Source organism: Chrysochloris asiatica, unplaced genomic scaffold (genome assembly GCF_000296735.1).
Source record: "Chrysochloris asiatica unplaced genomic scaffold, ChrAsi1.0 scaffold00006, whole genome shotgun sequence".
Lineage (NCBI taxonomy): Eukaryota > Metazoa > Chordata > Mammalia > Afrosoricida > Chrysochloridae > Chrysochloris > Chrysochloris asiatica.
This window is the reverse complement of record NW_006408524.1, coordinates 31,394,315-31,418,627: the sequence shown is the minus strand read 5'-3', so window position 1 is coordinate 31,418,627 and position 24,313 is coordinate 31,394,315. Positions and strand designations below refer to the sequence as shown.

The following is a 24,313-nucleotide window of genomic DNA, read 5'->3' as shown; positions in this document are numbered from 1 at the left end:
AATGGGAGAAAGATGAGGCTTTCTGTTCCCGTAAAGATTTACAGCCTCGGAAACCCTGTACAGGGTCGCTATGAGTCAGAACCGACTCCACGGCACATAACAACAACAATGCTTGTAGACCAGTTCATTCACTGACTTCAGGTTTGGGTTGTCGGGAGTTTCGAACTGCTGACCCTGAGGTTAGCAGCCCAATTTGTAACCACTACGCTACCAGAGTGCCTTCAGGTTTGGGTACCCTCATGCAATAGATGGTTCCACAATCCTCAGCATGTTAACTGAAGCCTTGTTGAGCTTAACAAAGGTGCCATTGAAGATCTGGCGAAGGCAAAGAAACTGCAACCACTTTCAAACCTTTGGGCTCACACCATTGTTACCTCTGATCCTGATAGCAAATGCCAGCTTGGGCTCACCAGGTACATAGAAGTTGCCTGCTTTTCTTGCAATCCTAACCATTCGAATCTCAGCTCTGTACATCTGCCTGTATTCCTTGTGACAGCGCTTGACTTTTTCACAGATAAGCTTCCTCCTTGCTTTTTGAAGCATCTTTGGGTAAACTTCTTTCTCAGGCACTTGATCTTTAGTTCTGCCAAATTCCTTCGTTTTTTCTTCAGGGTCTCTGGCACAGGAGGAACCTTCTTTATCTTCTCTTCAACACCCTCTAAGGTTCGAGCGGGTTAAAAAATAAAAAGCAAAAAATCATCTCTTAAAAGGGAAGAACAGTTTCCAAACCTCTTTGCCAAGCTAAACCCAGAGTGAAACCTAACAGAAAACCATTAGAAGAGTTTGTAAACCTTAAAACAAGAAAACCAAACCCTGTGGATTCAATTCCCACTCACAATGAACCTGTAGGGCCGAGTCGAAGTGCCCCACAGGGTTTCCAGGGCTGAAATCTTTATGGAAGCATACTGCCAAATCTTCCTCCTGAGGAATGGCTGCTGGGTTCAAACCAATGACTTTTTTGGTTAGCTGTTCAGCACTTAACCACTGCACCACCAGGGCACCTTTTGAAAACCTTTTTCTAGTCTAAATTCTTTACACAACTTCACCATCATCCACATTGTTAAATTCAGAGGGAAGAAAACTTTCTATTAAAAATCACAACTGTGGTAGACAGAGAGGAAGTTCTGGTGGTGGTGGTTACAAAAGAAGAAATAGAAGATTCTTTAGTTCAGTGGACATCTTGGATGGTTTTAGCTCTATGCTATAGGGTCAGTATGCCTGGGAATCTTCTCAACGGCAATGGCTTTATGCATAGGGGAGCTGGATGCTGGATTTGGGAGAAGGGGCAGGAGAAATTAATAGCTGTGCATAGTATGGAGGGAAGGCTTTGGAGCTCCAAAGGGCCTTTTTGTGAAGAAGGAGATGAGGAAGCAAGTGAAGGGGAGACAGGACTTTGGCAGCCTAACTGAGATGTGAAGTGTTGTGTGGATAAGCCCATGAAAATCTCTAGTGTCTGAGCAAACGATCTAAAAGTCCATCAAAGGGGATAGTCATAAAATATAGGACTCCAGAGCAGAGAAAATGAATGGGGCCAACAGAACATCTGTTGTCTTCAGAGGCCAGACAGACACCATCCTGTGAACAGTTGGGACACCAGCAGAACTGTTGGGGTGGAAGAGATAGGGCAATAATAGAGTAGGATGGATACAAAGCCTAAACATAATCACTGCTGAGTTATAAAAAGAACACACATGGGAAAGACAGATACCAAAGAATGTCAAGGACATCCAATAACTGATGCAAGAAAGTAGGAGGGAAGCTCACCAAAGGAATTAGCAAAGCCTCTAAATCTTGATTTGGACATTTAGCATCCAGAATGTGAGAAAATCAACTGCCCACGTTTAGAAGCACTGGGTAACTAAAATAATCTCTCCTATGAGTAAGTATTTCATAGCTATTGAAAATAATGTGTATAAACAGTTTTAAATAATTGGGAAAAGGATAGTAAAAAAAACAATTAAATGAAAAAAATCAAGAATCAAAACTGTTTTTATAATATGATCTCATCTATGTTAAAATATATAGGGGGGCTGGTGGTGCTATAGAATAAGCACTGAATAGTTAACTACAAGGTCTGCAGTTCAAACCCACCATCTACTTTGTGGGAGAAAGATGAGACCTCAGAAACCCCTATACAGGGTCACTATGAGTTGGAACTGACTTGACAGCACTCAACAATAACAGTATTAAAATATATAGCACAATTTCACAATATCTATAAAAAAAAATTGTTAAATGCCTAAATCCTTTGATTCATTACTTTCTATTCTAGGAATATATCCCATACATGTCCTGGCTTAAGTGACAAATGCATGTATACAAAGATATACATTCTAGCATTATTTGAGATAACAGAAGATTGTCAGCAACTTCAATGCTCATCAAAAGAAGACTGGTTAAATAAATCCCAGTACACCCAAACAAGGAATAACATGCATTGAGATAGTTCTGTATGATTATATGTGATCTCCAAGACAGACTAGTGAAAAGTTGCAGATTAATCTCTTGTTCTTGTTTAAAAGATAAGAATATATTCACATACGTGTTTAGATTTGTAGACTGGCTCTGGAAGGGTACACAAGAAATGAAAAACAGCAGTTGTCTCTAGGGTAGGAAAACTGGTAGCTAGAGAATGGGGTGGACAAGAGGAAGAATTTCAACATTTTTGGCTTTTGCATATTTTTAATGTGTTACCAACAGTATGCATTGCCTCTTTAAAATAAATTAATATTTTACCATTAAATAAAAGAACAAGGCTATCTTGTTCTTGGTTCTCACCACTGGACCAATAAACAACATCTGTATCAATGGAGAAAAGATTGAAGTTGTCAAAGACTTCATTTTGCTCAGATCAACCATCAACACTCATAGAAGCAGCAGTCAAGAAATCCAACGACATACTGCATTAGGCAAATCTGCTGCACAGGAACTTTATAAAGTGTTGAAGAGCAAAGATGTCAGCTTGAGGACTAAGGTACGCCTGACCCAAGCCATGGTATTTTCAATAACCTCATATGCATGCGAAAGCTGGACAGTGAATAAGGAAGACTGTGGAAGAACTGATGCTTTGGAGCTATAGTGTTGGCGGAGAATATTGAAAGTGCCATGGGCTGCCAAAAGAACAAACAGATCTGTGTTGGAAGAAGTGCAGCCAGAGTGCCCCTTGGGAGCCAGGGTGGCCATACTTCGTTTCTCATACTTTGGACATATTGTCAGGAGGTACCAGTCACAGGAGAGGGATATCATGTTTGGTAAGTGGAGGGTCAGTGAAAAAGAGGAAGACCCCCAGCGAGATGGACTGGCAAAGTGGCAGCATCAATGGGTTCAAGCGTGGCAAATATTGTGAGGTTGGCCTAGGACTGGGCAGTGTTTCGTTCTGCTGTGCATAGCGTTACTATGAGTTGGTACCAACTCAATGGCACCTAACCACCACAACAATAAATCTTGTATATAACTTTAAGTTGTTTTCTGTTAACTGCTCCAAAATTTTCTATAAAATCTGCTTCACACAGGGGACTTTGGAGAAAAACAGTTGACCTTCATATCCAGGTTTGCAAAAGAGTAAAAATATCATGAAACTCAACTAAAGCAACAGAGTAGCAGAGTCAGGAGTAGCTATAAAAATGTTACTGATAGTTAACATCCAGTTGATTTTGATCCATGGTGACTCCATGTGTGTCAGAGTAGAAATGTGCTCCATTGGGTTTTCAACAGATGTTGTTTTTTCAAGTAGATTGCCAGGCATTTCTTCTGAGATGCCTCTGGTGCCTCTGAGTACTTGCCCCAAATTACAGGTAGATATCCAGAGGAGTCCTGATGTGGCACACTAGAATAAGCACCGGACTGCCAACTTCACCGTCAGTAGTTCAAACCCACCAGCCGCATTTCAGAAAACCTATACAGGGTCGCCATGAATCAGAAATGACTTGATGGCACACAACAACAACATATGTATCCAAACAGAAGATTTCCCATGCGTAGCCTCTTGTTCTTACTGTTGTTAAGTGCCACTGAGTTGGTCCTGACTCATAAAGACCCTGTCTGTATAGGGTTTCTGAGGAGCGGCTGGTAGATTTGAACTCTGACCTTGTGGTTCACAGCCCAGTGCTGATTCTACAGCACCACACCAGGTGTCCAAATAGGCTCTTGTTGTTAAGTGCCATGCAGTCAGTTCCAACTCATAGCGACCCTGTACAAAGGCTGTAAATCTTTATGGGAGCAGAAAGCCTCATCTTTCTCCTGTGCAACAGCTGGTAGTTTCGAGCAGCTGACCTTGTGGTTTGCAGCCCGAATCGTAACCACTACACTACCAGAGCTATAGCTCTTAGAAGATAATAAAAGACATGTCATGGATTACTTGTTCATTTTTAATAAGAGTATCATACTTTGGACATCTTATAAGGAGGGCCCGGTCCCTGGAAAAGGCCATCATACTTGATAAAAGAGGGTCAGTGAAAAAGAGGAAAACCACCAACGAGATGGATTGACACAGTGGCAAAAACAATGGGCTCAAACAATTGTAAGGATGGCCCAGGCCCAGGCAGCGTTTTGTTCTATTGTGCATAGGGTCACTATGAGTCAGAGCCAACTCAGTGGTGCTTACCAACAACAGAACTACCAAGACTGGTTATACACTGTAATTCAATAAAAGACATCATCTTTGGTAATGTCATGCAGGTATTAGAATATTTACAGGTAGCATTATATGACTACTATTCTCAGAATAATAAGCAATGCTTATATTATGTGTAAGATTTTGAAACTATCAGAAAGGCTTATATTTGTTACGACTGCAGGGAAAAGACAAAAGAAAGCCTGTTGTTTCCAATAGATGAAACCATAACTGTTAAAGGCTTAGCATGAAACAGGAAAAAATAGGAGTCAGAAGTTCATTTGCAGTTCAGTTATGTCTGAACTGATTAACAGTAAGTATAATTTGTGAACTATTACTATTTCCTACCCCAGGCAGGTTTTATGATTTCCCACAATTATCTAAAACATATTTTACAAACTTTGACAGCAATAAAAATATAAAGGTCTACAATTTAGGTGGGTAAAGACAGGCTCTGTAGTAAAACAATTTGACAAGTTTCCTTGCCAACACAGAGAAGGGATTTACAACACAGTAATTGGAAAAAAACAAAACAAAACAAAGTGATTTTAGATCCACAGAGATTGTTTCATAGTTTCCATTTAATTAGAAACTGAATCCTTTCTTAAATAGAGATTCATATTTCTGAAATCATATTATCCTTTCTAATAGTGGGGATTTATATTATTTTTAACACACTATCAAATCTACTACAAAATATGTAGACACTTAAAATGTTTCTACACACTGCTTATAAATAGTAGATTATAAAATCAATTCTTAGAACTCAGAATTTGTAGCCATGCATTTAGTTCGTGGCTTTCTCGGTTATCTCTAGCTATGAAAATATGTGAGTTTGGAAATCATGGAGGGTCAATATGTCCTCTAGAGTTTCTAATTTGGTCATAGACTTTTAGACTAAATTAAAATTTTTGAATCAAAAAACTTTTTACATTAACCAATTCTTTAAATAGTATAGAGAGATCGTTATATTGCCTTAACTTTAAAAACAAAAATTTTTTTCTCTTTTAACCCTTTGCATCATGGATGTTTTGGTGTCTATCAAACAGTTCTGAGTCTGAGTAGCTGTTTTTGGAAACAGTGATCTCTTCATGTCCGTGACCCTTTAGGGTGGTTGAGCTGTTATCTACAGGACTCACCAGAGTTCACTCAGTCCGTTGCATTCAGCTGGTAAGCTGGGCTTCGCTAGGAAAGCAGGGATGGAGGCTGCTCCCTCTGTATCAGACAGTCAGGTTGTCTGTGAGCTGAGGTTCCCTTCTTGGGGCCTCTCACCACCCAGTAGGTTACACTGACCATCTTTATAGGGTAACACAAGTTTTCCAAAAGACAAAAGCAAAGGCAGCAAGAACACTTAAACTTGGATGACACTGTTGTTGTTGTTAAGTGCCGTGAAGTCGGTTCCAACCCATAGTGACCCTGTACAGGGTTTCCGAGGCTGTAAATCTTTTCGGGAGCAGAAAGTCTCATCTTTCTTCCGCGGAACCGCTGGTAGTTTCGAACTGCTGACCTTAAGGTTCGCCATTCACAATATTTTGTTGGTCACACAAAGTCACAATCTAGCCTCAATTCTAAACCCAAAACCCAGATGCCATCAAGATGATCCGAACTCATCGCAACCCCAGATTTGTCAAAGTAGAGTTGAGCTCCCTAGGGTTTTCCATGACTGATTTTTCTGAAGTTCCTCTGGCTAGATTCAAACTGACAACCTGACAGTTAGCAGCTAAGCATGTTAACCGTTTGCACCACACAGGGACTCCTGCCCAGATTCAAGAGGTGGTCAAGTAGAATCCACACTTTTATGGAGATGCTGCAAATATTCTACTCTTGTTTTCCAATTTACCAAAAAGAAATAATCAGAGATAATAAAATGTAGTTCCTAGAGCATCCTTGGAGTCACGGTGGTGCTGTGGGTTAATGCACTGGACTGCAAAGTTGGTTTGAACCACAACTTCAGCAGTTCAAGCTCACCAGCTGCTCCTCAGAAACCCTATACAGGGTTACTATGGGATGGAACCAACTCAGTGGCACTTAACAACAACAACTTCATCCTTTACTTAAGATACTTCACTGCCACTTGCTAGAAAAGTGTAACTACACAAATTTATCCTCCATGTGACACCAAGTCTGTCACTTTCCCATACTGTGTGGCTTGTGAATTGCAGTGATACTGGAAGCTATGCCACTGGTATTTTAAATACCAGCATTGTCACGCATGGTGGACAGGTTGGCAGAAAGAGAGGCGCACCACTTCTGAATTAATAAGGTCACTGAAAAGCTTATGGATATCAGTGGAACACTGTCTGATATTGTGCCTGAATATGAACTCCTCACGTTGGAAGGCACTCAAAATATGACTGGGAAAGAGCTGCCTCCTCAAAGTAAAGCTGACCTTAATGATGTGGATGTAAATAAGCTTCTGGGACCTATGTTTGTTAATGGGACACAATTCAAAATGGGAAGAAACAGCTGTACACAGTCATTACTAATAGGAAAGTAGACTGTATGAAGTATAAATCTTGTACTAGAAGTCATCAGAAATGAAATAGAATGCATAAAGATCAATATCGCAGACATTCATGAGCTGAAATAGATTGGTATTGGCCCTTTTTGAAATGGACAATATTATGGTTTACTGTGCTGTGAATGGAGTTCTGCTATGATGCTGTAGGGTAAGCATTGGCCTGCTAACCACAAGTCAGTGGTTCAAACCCACCAGTCGCTTCTAGGAACCCCTCCTTTACAGGGTAGCTATGAGTCAGAACTGACTCGATAGTACTAGCAGCAGCATGCTGAAAGGATAAACTGAGAAAGAGTGGGGTCACATTCATTGTCAAAAAGGGCACCCTATAAATGGAGTCATGCAAAGCACACCCACCAAAGCAAAACTAAGCCCACTGCCATGTAGCTAATTCTGACTCACAGTGACCATATAAAAAGGACACATACCTAGAAATGTGATTCTCCCAGTATCTTACTGAGTTTGTTGTTAAGTGCCATGGAGTTGGTTCCGACCCATAGAGACCCTGTATAGGGTTTCTGAGAAGCAGCTGATGAGCTTGAACTGCCGATCTTGTAGTTCAAACAGCTTTGCAGTCTGGCTCATTAACCCACAGCGCCACACCAGGACTCCATCTTACTAAGTGGTACTATAGTAAAGATAGTGAGGGTTAGAACAGCAATAAACATGTGGAGAGGACAATCAATTAAAGGAGGACTGGAAACAGAAACCTAAGGGTCACATACTCATATTTGCACAGAGACTGTAGAGTCAGACTGAAATAAAATCCTGTCCCCAGTGTTCATGAGTGGAGTGATTTAAGATAAGGTTTTTAACTAAGGAGTCCTCATATGTGGGTTAATGTACTGGACTACATGGTCGATTTGAACTACAAGGTCAGTGGTTCAAACTCACCCGCTACTCCTCAGAAACCCTATACAGGGTAACTGTCAGAACCAACTTGAAGTGACGTAACAACAACAACATCAATTTAACTCCTGCATGCCTTCATTTCTTCATATATGAAATGGGGATAATAACGGTGCTCCCTACATCAACTTGTAATAATTGATTGAAATAATGAAACTTAGAAAGGGTTGACATATTGTAAGCACGACTGGACTGCAATGCTTCGTGGGGAAAAGATGAGGCTTTCTGCTCCTGCAAAGATATACAGCCTGAGACCCTACAGAGGGTCACTATGAGTCGAAACTGACTTGACAGCACTTCATAACAACAATAGAAGACTTGTGCTATCATCATTGCCATCTAAAAGGGAGACTCCCTCTACTTAGGCATGCTCTTTAAGAAGGAGGGAGAGATTCCTTCTAAATGGAATAATTCTGAAGATAAAAATAATAAATCATACTACTTCAGATCTTATCTTCAAATCCAAGCTAATTGTTTGGGGTAGATGGAAGAAAATAAAAAAGATAATGACTTTGAATATTTGTCAGAAAGAAGAATTTTAACTATGCATTTACCTAGAAATCTTCAAATTTGGAGAACTAGCTCACTTCATCAAATAATTAGGAATGGCACAGGGATAACAAGAATATAAGTAAAAATGAGTTATCCAAATGCTTTTAGAAACTGTGATTAATAGTGGCTATGGGTAAGCATCCCTTAGGTCATATGTTTAATGCAAATGTCTATAAAGAAACAAAACAAGTGAACATAAACATTAGCCAATGAAAGCAAGAGCTCTGGTCACTTTCCAGGCTCTCTCCACTGAAAGTCCTCTTCCACAAGCACCTGGGGAGATTCCAGAAATCCATGTTTTTAATAAGTATCTCAGAGATTCTTATGAAGAATCATGATCGGGATGCATGGCTCCCAGTAAAATATGGTGTGAGGATCAGTGGTGTGGGCTTTATCCAGGAGTTTATTAGAACTGTAAAATCTCGGGACCCAGCCCAGACTTCCTAAGCCTGAATCTGAATTTGTCCAAGATCTTCATTTACTTCCGATGCACATTCAAGTTGGAAAATAACTTGATGACAGCTTTTGGTCACAGTGAAACTGTGTTGTATTTTCTAAACCATTCTCAAGAATTACAATGATGGCACTCAAAGTACTAGTGAGGCTAGTACTGGTTTTTGTTGTTGCTAAGTCCTAGCTCATAGTGACCCTGTATAAGGTTTTAAAGGAGTGGCTGGTGGGTTTGAACCACCTAGCACCATACCAGGACTCCGTGATGATTGATAGTGTTCCTTATATATAAACTCTATTCTTTCAACAAACTATCTGCAAGTGGATAAACCAAAGGTTCATTTCTTGTCATCTATGAGATTTATGCCTCAAAGTTATTAAGTCTGGTAATGAAGGTTTTAAAACAAAAGCTTCATATGTAAAATAAACAAATCTTAGTTACTAATTCAAAAGAGACAATAATATTCGCCACCACAATAGCTACCATCTGGAAGTGTCTTTGTCTGACAATAGGCTCCACTAAGTGCTACTGGGGTTTGCATATGAAGGGCTTTCAAAAGTTCATGGAAAAATTCCATTATTTTCCAATGCCAGGTTTCCACAAGCTTTCTGAAGCCCCCTCATATATTATCTTATGTCATCCTCAAATCCCGCAACATAAAGCCACTACATTAGTTTAACTTGAATGGCAGCAATTTGTGTGCTTTTGCTTAATGTCCAGGTAAAGTCCTTATGCTAACCTTGTTACCACCTAGTCAATCCCAACGCACAGTGACCTTGTAGGACAGAGTGGAACTGCTCCATAAGGTTTTCAAGTCTGTGAATTTTTATGAAGTAGAATGCTACGTCTTTCTCCTGCAGAGTGATTGGTGGGCTTGAACCTTTCAGTTAGGGTCTGAGTACTTAACCACTGCACCACCAGGGCTCCCAGATGCTATTAGCAATGTTTCTTTTCTTCCTCTACCTTTAACATGATAACTTTTAAAACTTCAGTACTTTAAAACGAATTCCCTTTTAAATATGTTGCTCAGTGGTAAATCACTTCAGTATTAAACAGAATAAATAAAGAACACTGCAACTGGTTTCTATGACTTTCCCCCGATTCATGTGTCATCTAACCAATGATCTGTGGATTTTAACATGATTTATGCTTATGTAAAAAGTACAAAGGATAATAAGATACAATTGATGTCTTTGAGGTACGTCAATCTAAAAGAAACAATTGGTAAGAAATTTGTCGATAATTAAAATTAGATTTGGTAAATAGTTTGGTGGTGTTTATGTGCCATGGAGTTGCTTCCGACTCACTACAACCTTGTACAGAGTTTCCAAGGCTGCAAATATTTCCGGTAGCAAAAAGTCTCATCTTTCTCCCGTGTAACAGCTGGTAGTTTTGAACTGCTGACTCTGAGGTTAGCAGCCTGATTGGTAACCACTATGCTACCTTATAATAAGTAGTTTAGTAGATATTTAAGGGATGCAGAGGAAAGGCTCAATGGTGAGGTCAAGGAACACACATACACAAGAAAGAACATATGAGTCCTCGTGTTGACTGGAGTTGGCCAGAATCTGCAGACAGTAGAAGCAAAGTTATGGGACAGCCTGGTGTATTTGGGGAAGTGTTCTCATGCTGTACGGTTACAGTGCAGTACATGTATATGTTTAGACCTGTCGCCGAAAGAATTGGCCAAGAGAAAACAGTGACTACCATGTGGAAGAGTTTGAACTTTGCCCTCATGGCAATGAGGAGTCATTGGAGGATTTACTCTGGGGAGTGAGACAATTAGAGATGCAGTTTGGAAAGATCACCCTGGCAGATAATGTGAAGGTCAGGAAACAGAAGTGGGGCCAAAGCAGTGTGGATGGAAAGGAAAAAGTTGTGTAAAAGGCAAATGGGTATTGGATATCCAAGAAGTGAAGTCAGCTGAATCTAGGATAACTCTTAGCTTTCTAGAATGGGTCCTGTGAGGATCATGGTGCCAGTCACCGAAGTGCTGAAGACCACGGTCAGGAACAGGCTGGGGAGGAAAATGAGACTGGTGGGATCTGAAGTGCCTGCACACGTCCCCTGAAGCTGTGCTGTGCACCGCTGGTCTCAGCTCCAGGAGAGAGCCTGAGCTCGTCTATAGAACATGGGCTCTGTGTGAGGGCCATTAATCTCATATATCACTATTTCACTCACCACCTTCTAGGAAGGCATTTCTTTCCCCTTTACATGCTATGTTTCTTCCTTTATCAATGCCCTTCTATGCTTCTCTTACTTAATCTCCATAGTCTATCAGAATGAAGCAAAACTCTCTACTCACTCTTATTGTATTTAACTTTTTCTTGTGAATGGGGTGAAGGTTCACAGAACAAACCAGTTTTCCATTCAGCAATTCCTACCCATTTTGGTTCATGTCATTGATTGCAGTCCCCACAATGCAACATCCCTTATCCCACTTGCTCTGTTCCATTCTTCCTTCTTTCCTAACCCTGCTGAACTACTTACCAAATTAGGATGCACAAGACTGTCCTTGTGGACTGTTATCCCAGGTGTCCTTGGTTTTCCCCAAAATCATGGTCTTGAGCCCCCAGGCCCACTGACTCATTCCCTCAAATGTTTGGTTATGTCTAGGTTTTCATAACTTTGTTTCCCTGTATGCTCCACCAGAAATATATTTACAGCAAAGGTAAATTTTGTTGTTGTTAAGTGCTGTCAAGTCAGGTTCCAACCCATAGCCATCTTGTATAGGGTTGCCAAGGGGCAGCTGGTGAACTTGAATCACAGGTCTACCGTTTCAAAGTGGACTTTGCAGTCCAGCGCATTAACCACAGCACCACACCAGGACTCTAATCCAGATATGTTGTTGTTGTGGTTATGTGCCATGGAGTCGGTTCTGACTCATAGTGACCCTGCATAGGTAGAGATTTACCAAGGCTGTAAATCTTTACGGGAGCAGAAAGCTGCTTCTTTCTCTCACGGAACAGCTGGTAGTTTCAAACTGCTGACCGTGAGATGCAGCCCAATTAGTAACTACAAAGGTAAATACATATATAGAAATATCTTCTGTGAAACGTATATAGCTTTGTGGGTATACACCTACTATCCCTCCCACACCCATTCAGCATGCACATCTGTCCATGCATCCACTCATAGGTCACTGTATGGCAGGACTGTGTAGGCACAGTGTTTCCCTCTGTTGCCTTCAGCTCCTAGTCCTCCCAGGGTTTCTCCTGTCTCCTTCATTACTGCTGACTTCCCTCATATTGTATATTGCCTTCCCCTTCACTCAGATAAACATATGTCTGTCCTCAAGTCAGTAGTTTTTCCCCCTCCTAGTAAAGGACCTCTGGTAGCGTAGTGGTTATAAATCGGGCTGTGAGCCTTAAGGTCAGCAGTTCGAAACTACCAGCGGTTCCATGGGAGAAAGATGAGGCTTTCTACTCCTGTAAAGATTTACACCCTAGGAAACCCTGTACAGGGTCGCTATGGGTCGGAACCGATTTGATGGCACTTAACAACAACAACAGTAATCATCAAATAATATTTCTTTAAGTGTGAAAACTTTTTTTTGACTTTTTACAATAGCAGTCTCATATAATATTAGTCCTTGTGTGATTGGTTTCTTTCACTCAGCATAATGTTCCCCAGGTTCATCCACACGTCTATCATTATTCTTTACATTGCATAGGAGTCCTTTGTATATATTTACTATAGTTTGTTTATCCATTCATCTGTTGATGGGCGCTTGGTTACTTCCATCTTTTTGTTATTGTGAAAAGTGCTGTGATGAACAGGAGTGTGCATGTATCAATTTGTCTCATGGTTGTTGTTTTTTTTAAACTTTTTATTATGAATTGAGTGGAGGTTTACAGAGCAGCTCATCAGTTTTACATTTAAAAAATCATTCACTTTGTTTCATCTCAATGTTGTAATCCTCTTAGTGTAACTTCACGTATCCCACTTCCTCCCTATGTGTCTGGTTTCCATTCTTCCATTCCAAACCTATGTGAACTTTATCCATGGGTAAGCACTGCCCTTTTATCTCATAATGGTTGATCCTTCTATCGTGTTCATGCCTCATTCTTGTTGTTTTCCCCCATTTGTACCTATAGAGTCATATGCACACCTATTGGTGGAATCCCGAAATGACGGACCTGGGTCACCCTTCAAGTCTGGAACTGAACTCAACTTTTAGTCCAGCAACAGACAGGTAAATATGGAGGACCTGAAGGGTGACCCAGGATCACTGTCCGGAGGTTCCAGCCATCTCTATCTGACCAGTAAGCCTGGTTTTGTTTGTGATTTTGAATTTTGTACCACATTTTATTCCACTCTCTCCAGAACAAACTTCATCTTTCATACTTCGGACATATTGTCAGGAGGGACCAGTCGCTGGAGAAGGGTATCATGTTTGGTAAGGTGGAGGGTCAGAAAAAATGAGAAAGACTCCAGCGAGATGGATTGGTAGAGTGGCAGCATCAATGGGCTCAAGCATGGCAACAATTGTGAGGTTGGCCCAGAATCGGGCAGTGTTTCGTTCTGTTGTGCATAAGGTTGCTATGAGTCGGTACCGCCTCGATGGCACCTAACAACAACAACAATCCAGAACAAGGACAGACCAATAGTTGCACCTTAGATGGCCACTCATGAGCTTTTAAGATCCCAGATGCTTCTCACCGAAGGAGGATATACAACATTGTCCTTGTGGACTATGCTATGCCAATTAACCTTGGTGTCCCCCCAGACTATGATCCTGAGCCACCAAGCCTACAAACTTATTTCCTCAAGGTGTTCGGAAATGTCAAAAGAGTTTTCGTAACTTTATCTCCTGTATGCTTCACCAAGGATTTGTTTTCAGTAAAGGTAAATGTTAAGTGCCATCGAATCAGTTGCTAATCATAGTGACCCTATACACAACAGAACAAAACACTGCCTGATCTTGTGTCAGCCTCACAATTGTTGTTACGCTTCAGCCCATTGCTGATGTCATTGTGCCAGTCCTCGCTTCTAAGAAACATTCTGGCTGTACTTCTTCCCACATAGATTTGTTTATTCTTCTGGTAGTCCATGGTAATATACACATTGGTATTAAGACCTTTTTTAAAGACAAGCAGCAGCACAGACACATCTTGCTAGTTCATGTAGTATGAATTTTCTTCCAGCCAGAATCTTCACTCTTGATATATTAATTAAGCATAATATATTCTTTATTTATGATAATCACCTCATTCTACCCTAACTTACAGTATTTTAACATGCTTTATGTTCCATATGCAAAGACTCCTTTTTGCACAATTTTGTGTGTGACACTTTTTTGTATTTCATGAAGTGTTCATAATTTGAACTCATAGTTTTCACTTAGTAAACCCTTTAGCCATTCTTACAAAAGGAACCAATTCCTTCGACATAATTATTGTTGCTGTTACTATTACACACTAAACATGGGTTGGCAAACTATGGAGAACAGGTAAAAGATAGCCTACTGCCTATTTGTGTAAATCAAGTTTTATTTGGACACCAACCAACCAACCTGTTGCATCAAGTCAATTCCAACGCATTGCAACCTTAGAGGAAAGAACATTAACTGCACCATGGGGTTTCCTGGTGTGGCACTGTAGGATAAAGCACCGGATGGCAAGAACTGTTTGAGCCACAAGGTCAGCAGTTCCAACTCACCAGCCACTCCTTAGAGACCTTACACAGGGTCACTATGAATCAGAACAGGCTCAATGGCACTTAACAACAACAATAATTTTTATAGACTCAGACTTCCACATCTTCTTTCCACATGGCTGTTGGTGACTTTCCACCACTGATAGTTGAGTTAGCAGCTGAATGGTTAACTACTGTACCAACAGCCATGGCCATTTTGTACACATTGTCTTTCGCTGCTTTCCATATAAAAGGGCAGAGTTCAGTTAGTTGTGTTACAGGCCATAAGATCTAAAAGATTTTCTGTCAAGCAGTTGTTCCATCACAACAAGGAGACACTGAATGGTTTAAAATCAGGAAAGGTGTGTGCCAGGGTTGTATTCTTTCATCATACTTATTCAATCTGTATGCTGAGCAAATAATCTAAGAAAGTGGATTATATGAAGAACCTGGCATTAGGGTTGGAGGAAGACTCATTAACATTGTGATATGTAGATGCTATAACTTTGCTTGCTGAAAGTGAAGAGGACTCAGAATGCTTATGATGAAGATCAAAGACCAAAGCCTTTGGTATTAATCATATCTCTATGTAAAGAATACAAAAATCCTCACCAGTGAACCAATAAATAACATCATTCATAATGGAGAAAAGATTGAAGTTGTCAGAGACTTCATTTTGCTTGGATCTTCCATCAACACTCATAGAAGCAGCAGTTAAGAAATCAAATGATGTATTACATTAGGCAAATCTGCTGCAGAAGACCCTTTTAAAGTGTTCAAGAGCAAAGCATGTCAATAAGACATAGTTATTGTGGCCACCGAAGACATGGATAAAATACGCTTCCTAGGGTGTCCCTGGAGGTAGGATCATCCAGATATCCAGTTGCCCCCTCTTATAGGAGGGTTGTATTTTATCGTTAATTCTAAAGGGTGTCTTCTTTGGATGATGCCTATTAAATAATGGAATCAGAGCTTTGTGGTGGGTTGATTATTTTACAAAAGTATAATCCTATCTGGTTGTTGTCAAATCAGTTCCAACTCAGAGTGACCCTGTATAGGGTTTCCTAGGAGTAACTGGTGAACTTGAACTGTTGACCTTGGAGTTCAAACCACCTTGCAGTTCAGTGCTATGCTACAGTGCCATGCCAGGACTCCAATCATATGTGAAGTCTTTCATAAATGTCCTTCTCAACTCTGTAAGCAATGCAATGGTTATTTCTGGCTTGAGTATAAAAATAGGTTAACAATGGGATTAGGTCAATGGTAAAAGACAGGAAGGCATTCACATGCATATTTAGGAAGTTATTACTGGACTTACTGAATATGGAGATTCTACCCTTGGTCTGTGTCTTTTTCTCTTCTATTTAGAATCTATAATTCCTTAAAAGCTTAATCAAAGTTAAATAACCACTGGAGTAGAATTCTTTTCAAATGTTCTTTTGCATTGTAGTCAGATTCTTTGCCCTGTACGAAAATTAAGCAGACTGGACCAAGAATCCTTAAATTAAAAAGAAATAGATGCCCTTATCTACTTTGTTCCACAGAGTAGAACCGCACGCGTGTCAACCCTAGAGTTTTCCCTGTGTCCACCTGACATCCTTCTTGTCTGCCTTTCCCTAAGGAGAGTGACAACCTTCTGTGACCATCACCTCACTCTCTCCCACCCCCTCCACAAATTTACTTTGTAATTCAAATAAGTCTTTCTTGAAAAACAAGGCTTACAACAGCCTTAAATCTCCTAAGGCAGTTAAGCAAATTGTGTACTTTATGAGCAAGGATAATCCTTTCACATTTTCAGAAATAAGTTTACAAACCCCTGATGCCTGGTGAGCCAGGAAGGATGCATGACAAATGGGGAAACTGGAGCGTCCTACAGGCAATCAGTATAGTACACAGTAAATCCTCCCCTTTGGCAGGTCCGAGAAGGTGGTTAGGGAACAAGATCAATTCTCAGCCGGGCTCACAAAGGATCCTTCATTGCTGATTGCTGTTAAACTAGAGGAGAAGCTTAATGAAGTAGATGCTGAAAGCTGACAGGATTACTGGAAATGAATATAAAGAAAATGAAAATATCATGTACCAAATTGGCAGAAGAGAAGACTGAGTGACTATTGGTGACCACAAAAATTAGGGTGTAGCCGAGTGTTTACTCTGGCCAGCTGGAAGCAACAGAAATTCTGCACAAGAAAGTAGTAAAATGAAAACCCACACATAGGATGGGGACTGCTTGGAAACTCAACTTATACCACAGAATGCAGCGCATAAATTTGGAAACCTAAGCCTGCCAGCACTTTGGAAAATAAATACAGCTCTGGCGAAAGGGTATTTGAAGATCTGAGTTGGGGAATAAGAGGAACACAGAAAGATGAACAGGAAACAGGATTGGAGAGCTGAAATCCTTTTATCATCTCTCTCTGGTTGTTTTTCTCCTCCGTCTACTAATTTATTGTTTAGTTTATGATTGCTCATCATATGCATATTTTCTAGTCTTTTCCTTTTGCATTCTCCTTCTGTGAATTTACACAAATGTATATATGAAAAGTAGGAAATTATCGCACAGTAGGGAAACACTATTTTATAGTTTTAACTGGTGTTGTTAGCAGGTACCTGCCATAGAAATTTCAAAGTGACAGAGTGAAAACATTGCAATACATAAGTAGAAGAAAAATGACAAATGCTGACCACTTGAAAGAAAACAAAATATTTTAAAGGGCACACTGTTCATGAGAAAGGAAGACAGAAGGATTATTGTTTTCAGTTCCCTTGTCGACTTAACATACAATACCAATGCCATCATACACACTCATCCCGATGAGAAAATGTACATAGAGTACTGCCATTTCCTGAGTTCAGGTAAACCCTAAGCCAAACCAGATGTCCTGGAGTAGATTCTGACTCTTGGTGACCCCATGCACATTGGAGTAGAATGGAGCTTCATAGGGCTTTCAATGGCTGACTTTCCCAAAGATCACCAGAACTTGATTCGGAGGTAACTTTGGGTAGATTTGCTCACTCACTGCCTCTGAGTCAATTACAACTGATTGAGACCCTGTCTAGAATTTCTGAGGTTGTAAATTTTTATGAGAATAGAAAGCCTCATCATTCTGTGACTGGTGGGTTTGAACTGCTGACCTTTTGGTTAGTAGTCCAGTGCTTATTCTACAGCACCACACCAGACTGGTGGTGGTGGTTTTATGCCATCAAGTTAGTTTGGACTCATAGCAGCCCTAGACCTCTGGTAGTGTAATGGTTACAAGTTGGGGTGTCTAACCTCAAGTCAGCAGTTCAAAACTACCAGCCGTTCCGTGGGAGAAAGATGAGGCTTTCTGCTCCCGTAAAGATGTATAGTCTCGAAAACCCTGTACAGGGTCACTATGTGTCGGAACCGACTCCACAGCACACCACCATCCCCACCATAGGGTTTCCAAGGCAGTAAGTCTTAAGGGTGCAGAAAATTTGAACTGCTGATCTTGTGGTTAGCAACCCAATAGGTAACCAACCACACTCCAGGGCTCCTTAGACACCAGAACAGAAAACTTTAAAATGCCTGTTATCAGTTAAATACAGTTAATGATTTGTACCAGCCAGGGGCTCCTTAAGGTAGGATGAAGTAATAAAGGCATGCTATCTCATCTCTAAAGAAATTCCTGAGGTATCAATGCTGCTGCTCAGCCATAATTTGCTTGAAATGAATAAACTTGGAAAAACAGAAAATGAAAAAAGAAACATGAAAGATCATTCTATTAGGAATAAATCCTGTTTAAAATAGAAAAGGGTATCTATCAGTGGACATAGAGGTGGGTAGCTCTTTCTTGCCCTCCTCACCCTGATCAACATAGCAGGGGGGCGGGCAGGAATATAATATCCTGGGTTGGATTGGATCCCCTAGACCACCACCAAGTGAGCTGCCAGTTGTCAGGGTTTTCCTACCTGCCTCAAACAACGAGTCCTCAATTTAAGCAGACATCTCTTTATTATCCTGCCAACCGGACATGGAGCTTTGGTTCCAATAGAATGAAACCTTTCCATGGGAAGGTAATTTCTTGGTTATGAGACTACATTCCCTGGAAGCGCACAGGTTTGCCTTGTGGAGCTTTGGTGTGTAACTGCCCCCAATGTGAGTGTCATATATTTGGGTATGTGCCCCCCACCTTCCCTCTGTTACCAGTGTCAAAGACTGCTGAAGAACAGGGGTAGAGAAGCTAACAGAGGGGACAAGGGGAATGGAGGGAGATGTGTGAAACAAAATGGATTATGAATTTGAAAATTGCCAATTATCTTGTATCACACAGTTCAGAACCCTGGCACAATGATCAACTACAATCCAGATTTTTCAGCTTAAATGGCTTTACATTCAAGCAAGCAAATTAACCATAAAATAGGGAGGGGGAAAAAAAACAAAATATCCCAAGAAAGAATAAACTGCAGATAATAAGCACCAATCTGGTGTTGAATGCAGCCCAAGATACCAATTGTTTTAAGTCACGACAAAGACAGCTGAGTGCTCATCTTGTGGATGCGGAGCGAGGATGATTGCCTGCATGAGTATCTTCTCTCACAAATAACAGTTTTTTCGCTCTTAATTTTCTGCTAAATTGGAAGCTAACTGCTTCCCACATTGTCATCGGAACACCTGCAGCTGTGCTGGATTTCTGCGCACCATTTCTTTTAGGTAAAACAGCACTCCACTTCCTTCAGCTCCTCATTATGCGGAGGTCTTCCTTTCACTGCACTGCAGTGCTAATGATTCAGGCAGCCTGGTCAGTCATTAAGTGACAAGCAAATGATACCGTGTGCAATGTGTGAGTAATCGGTCTGAACAAATGAAATCACAGACTTGCCTTTCCCATCATTCATTTCACAAACAGTAGCAATGTGGCGCACAGCAGGTAGTTCAGTTAAAACCAGCCTTGTAAAACAAATTTCCTGCAGCCGTTTAAGCGAACTGCCATGGGTTGGATGCTTCAGCTCAGAGATGGTGCCCAAAGGAGTTAGGGAAGATTGGGGTGGAGGGAGGGAGGAAAGGAGGGGTGCTACCAGGAGGGCCTTGGTACATACATTAGAATAATTAGGGGTTTCGTGTCTTATTGATATGTTTTTCATTTGTACGGAGCTCAGAAATGACTCTTGGATTAGCAAAACCCAAAACATCCAACATACACTTCACTGTGTCTTGTCAAGAGGTAGCTGTTAAGAAGAAGAGAGCTAAGCTCCCAAATAAATATTCTAAATTTGGAGTCACGAGGACGACACTGTAAATCAGAAGGAAGGCTAGGAAGCTAGTGATGCAAATCACAGTGATAAAACTCTCATGGCTTTTGTTTTCACAGTACATCCACTTTTGATGCATCAATTATTTTGCAAACAATGCAAACTGGCTGCTAATAGAAGACCCAACCAGCATTGTAGTAGAGTAATGTGACAAATAAAAATCAAAAGGAGAGGTGACAGGAACATCTTCATGGTTCCAAACTTTGTGCCTTCAGACTTCCGGCTAGTTGATCCAAGGCCTCACTGGCAGGAACTGGGACAGGGGATGCTTTCTTATGGCACTGGGGTTGCCATCCAGTTCTCTTGTGGGCCTGAGGCTCTGCACAACAGGGAGGCCAATAGCTTTGCTGCAGAACCTGCTCTGAGCCTTTAGTGAGAGTAATGTTGGATTGTAGGAGGACAATCTAGAGCTAAGAGAACAGCATCAGCCCTTTTCTTTGCACTCTGGGTTGAGTGAAAACTTCCCGAAACTGAAAAGGATTTCATATCTGGTACCTAGTTTTCCTCTCGTCGATAATCCTAATTTTTGCTCTTAATGTATACATTATTTCCTCTTTGAGCACCTGCTGAGAGTCCAGAAGAGAACCTGGACAGTCTGACTTGATGGGAGCCCACGCAATATATCCACAGTGGGGCACCCCGAGAGGTATTTAAGCAGGATGTCTGTGGGAGTAGGCTCGCATGCTGGCCTTTCTCTATGCTCAGAGGCAAATAACGTCATGTCACAGTCTCATCTGTGCCTGGACACACTGGGTAATGGAGATGAGTAGCTAGGGGACAAAGAAAAATGCTTCTCAGTCAAGAACATCTGAACACCATACAGTTTTTTAGGTGACACTCAGGTCCCCTGTCTAGAACCCTCTGTGGCTTGACTTAAAGTTACTACAGTGCCTGCAAAAAGGTAATAGGACATTCTTGTAAGTTGACAAAAAGGTGACCATCACAAATAAAGAGTCCTTGACAAAAGATGGTCTACTCCCCATTCTATCCCACCTCTGTCTATGCCCAGTCACCAGTCTCCCAAAATAAGTTTGAATTCAAGCTGTCTTTGATTTGCAGAAACAGAAGGGCACAAAGAGTTTGTGTTGCTGTTGTTAGGTACGATCAAGTCAATTTCAACTCATAGCAACCCCATGTGACGAAGTAGAACTGCTTCACAAGCTGTAATCATTACGGGAAATTCTAGTCTAAAATCTCTATGGAAGCAGATCACCATGTCTTTTTTCTACAGAGACTTTGTCAGGTTCAAACTGTCAACCTTTCAGTTAGCACCTGAGTGCTGAGCCATCGTACCACCAGGGCACAGATTTTACAAAGTTTACAAAATACATATATTATTGAATTTTAAATGCTCATTGTAAATGAATGAAACAGACTTTTGGCGGTTAAGGGTGAGGTGTGCATTAGCCCAGACTTGTTATGCCAATTTCATGCACAGAGATGTAACCATACTTCATATTCTTTTCTGTAAATGATTTTTTTTCACTAATTGAAACACTGAGGGTACCTTCCCATGTCAATTCATGCAGATTTATCTCACTTTTTCAACAGCTGCAGAATATTTTGGCTTGTGGATATATTTCAATTTATTTAGCCATTCTTGTGCAGAACAAGGAGCTCTGCTAGCGTAGTGGTTATGAATCTCACGGTAGGCAGTTTGAAACTACCAGCTGTTCTGCAGAAAAAAAGATGAGGCTTTCTGCTCCAGTAAAGATTGACATCTTGGAAAACCTGATACAGGGTCACTATGAGTCAGAACCGATTCTACGGCACACAACCACCTCCACCACCACTGCAGAAGAAGGATCCCTGGTAGCACAGTGGTTAAGTGCTTGCCTGTTACTGTTTGAATCCACCAACCTCTCTGCATGACAAAGATGTGGCAGTCTGCTTCCTTACAGATTACAAACTTGGAAACTCCATGGGGCAGTTTTACTGTGTTCTAAATGGTCCCTCTGAGTCAGAAGAACCAACTCAATGGCAATGGTTTGTCATTAGTTTTTGGTTTTTGTTTTGTTTTTTTTCCTATTAAAGGACAATTAGGTTGTTTCCAATTCTCAGTCCACTGAAAATAATAAGGCAGTGAAAATCTTGTACATATATCTTGATGAATTTGTATGAGTATAATTATAGGATAAATTGCTAAAAGCAGAAAAACCAAGCTGTTTAATCCATAGCAATCTGACAGGTGATTGTTTTTCTTATTTAATCTTATTTAACTAAAAATGAGGTTAAGAATCTTTTCATGTTTTCAGGACATTCGCCATTTCTTTTTGTCTGTGACTTGGTTATTCAGATATTTGGCCATTTTAAAATTAGGTTAATGGTCTTTTTCTTAATGGTTTATAAAAGCACTTTTCAATGTACTTTTTCCCAGTACAAATATTTTTGTCACTTTTGACTCTTTCATAGTGATTTTTGCATGACATAAATTTTTTACTTTTATGAAAATCTAGCAACTCTAATGTGACTCTTGGGATTTCTATCATGTTTGAAAAGTCTTACTTACTCTAGTCCTATAAAATATTTACTCCTTTTTTACGCTAGAGTGTTCATGGCTTGATCCATTTGAAATATAAAGCAGTTAAGATCCATCATCATTTATTGCCACATGATTAACTATTGTCCCAACACCATTTGTTTCATAATTCGTCTAAGGGGGATTGTGATCGACCCAGAACCATCATCTCTAAAGGAGCATCTTTTAAGTCTGGCTGCTTTTAACACACATCTAGGCACTGAACTTTCACCTGCAATGTGAAAGTTGGACAGTGACTAAGGAAGATTGTAGAACAATTAATGCATTTGAGTTATGATGTTGGGGGAGAATATTAAAGGTACCATGGTTGCCAGAAGAATAAACAAATCTGTTTTGGAAGAAGTATAGCCAGAATGTTCCTTAGAAGCTAGGATGGCAAGACTTCGGACATGCTATTAGGAGGGATCAATCCCCTGGAGAAGGACATCATGCTTGGTAAAGTGGAGGGTCAGAGAAAAAGAAGAAGAGCTTCCTTCCCCCAATGGTTTGGCACAGTGGCAGCAGCAAAAGGCTCAAGTATAAAAACAATTGTGAGGATGTTGCAGGACCCGGTAGTGTTTCCTTCCATTGTGGATAGGGTCTTTAGGAGTCAGAGCTGACTCCAACACACCTAACAAAAGTCACTAAACACTCAAAGCTACATGTATATTAATAAGTTATCCATTAAGGGAGAAAAGTGAAGTGCGAGACCCTGTCCAGGGAGGCAGTGACACTAGGGATGAAGGCAGAGATGATGACGTGGACAGGAGTGGCTGGCGACTGTGGACTCAGGGAGGGAGAGGGGCTGTTTCCTGGTGGCCTGGGGGCAGGTGTGTGGGGTGTACTCTTTGGTTGTTTGATAATGGATGCAGGGGATTGTGATCATTGCAATGAAATAAAATACGTAAGATGAATGTAAAGATAATGTTCACCCATGTAAACTAATGCATAATTCACAATAAAAACTTAAAAAAAAAGTTATGCCCTTTGAATACCAACAATCTAAATGTAAAATAGTCAAGAGCTTTAAAGTTTGTTTCAAGATTCTGGAATTTCCAGGTACTGCTGAGGTTTTGGCTCTTAGTTCAAGGATAGACCACCACCTGCAATTCCTAATTCAGAGTGCTGAAACGCAAAACACTCTGGATAAAACAAAACAAAACAAAAAACTGCAAGTCTTTCTTCTAAACCCATTTTGAACCACCATAAGACTTTTTGTAGTCTTTATTTCACTTATTCTGAATTCTCTGTGTATTTTGTTGCTTCTGCATACTGTGTACTTTTGAAATGAAAGAGTATGACTTTCAAAAATATATCTGAAATTGACATGGTAACTTGAAAGGTTAAATGAGAAGCTTAGAGGCCAGTGAGTATGTTTTTTTTTTTAATTTTTTTATTGTGGTTTGGTGAAAACTTAAAAGGATTTATCTTAACAGGAGTAGAATAATTTAGGAAAAGGATAGTGTGAGCATGGTTGCACAATTTTAAGAATGCAATAAATGTCACAGAATTGGTCATGCAGAAATTGTTGAATTGGTCTGTTTTGCTGTGCATATTTCACACATAGATACATAATTTTTAAAATTATATAGGACCCTAAATATTTTGGAATTCTGGCTTTGGTAACAACCATTTTTATTTTACATGGAAGCAAATGCTTGCCAACAAAGGGCGAGGAATGGAGCTCGGTCAGAATTAATGGTAGGTGGTGGGAGAGTCGATAGAAATTGTGAAGGACCAAGTTGAGAGGAGCTCTGTCAATAACAACACAGAATACCGGGCCAAGAGGACTCATGAGATGGTGTTGGAACTCTGTAACAAATATAAAGGTATGTTTGGAGGTTC

The 24,313-nt window shown here is 40.5% G+C and overlaps 1 pseudogene; it reads right to left on the bottom strand.

The window, feature by feature from the left end:
- LOC102841254 overlaps window positions 1-24,313 on the bottom strand; it is a 125,500-nt pseudogene that overhangs the window by 93,199 nt on the left and 7,988 nt on the right.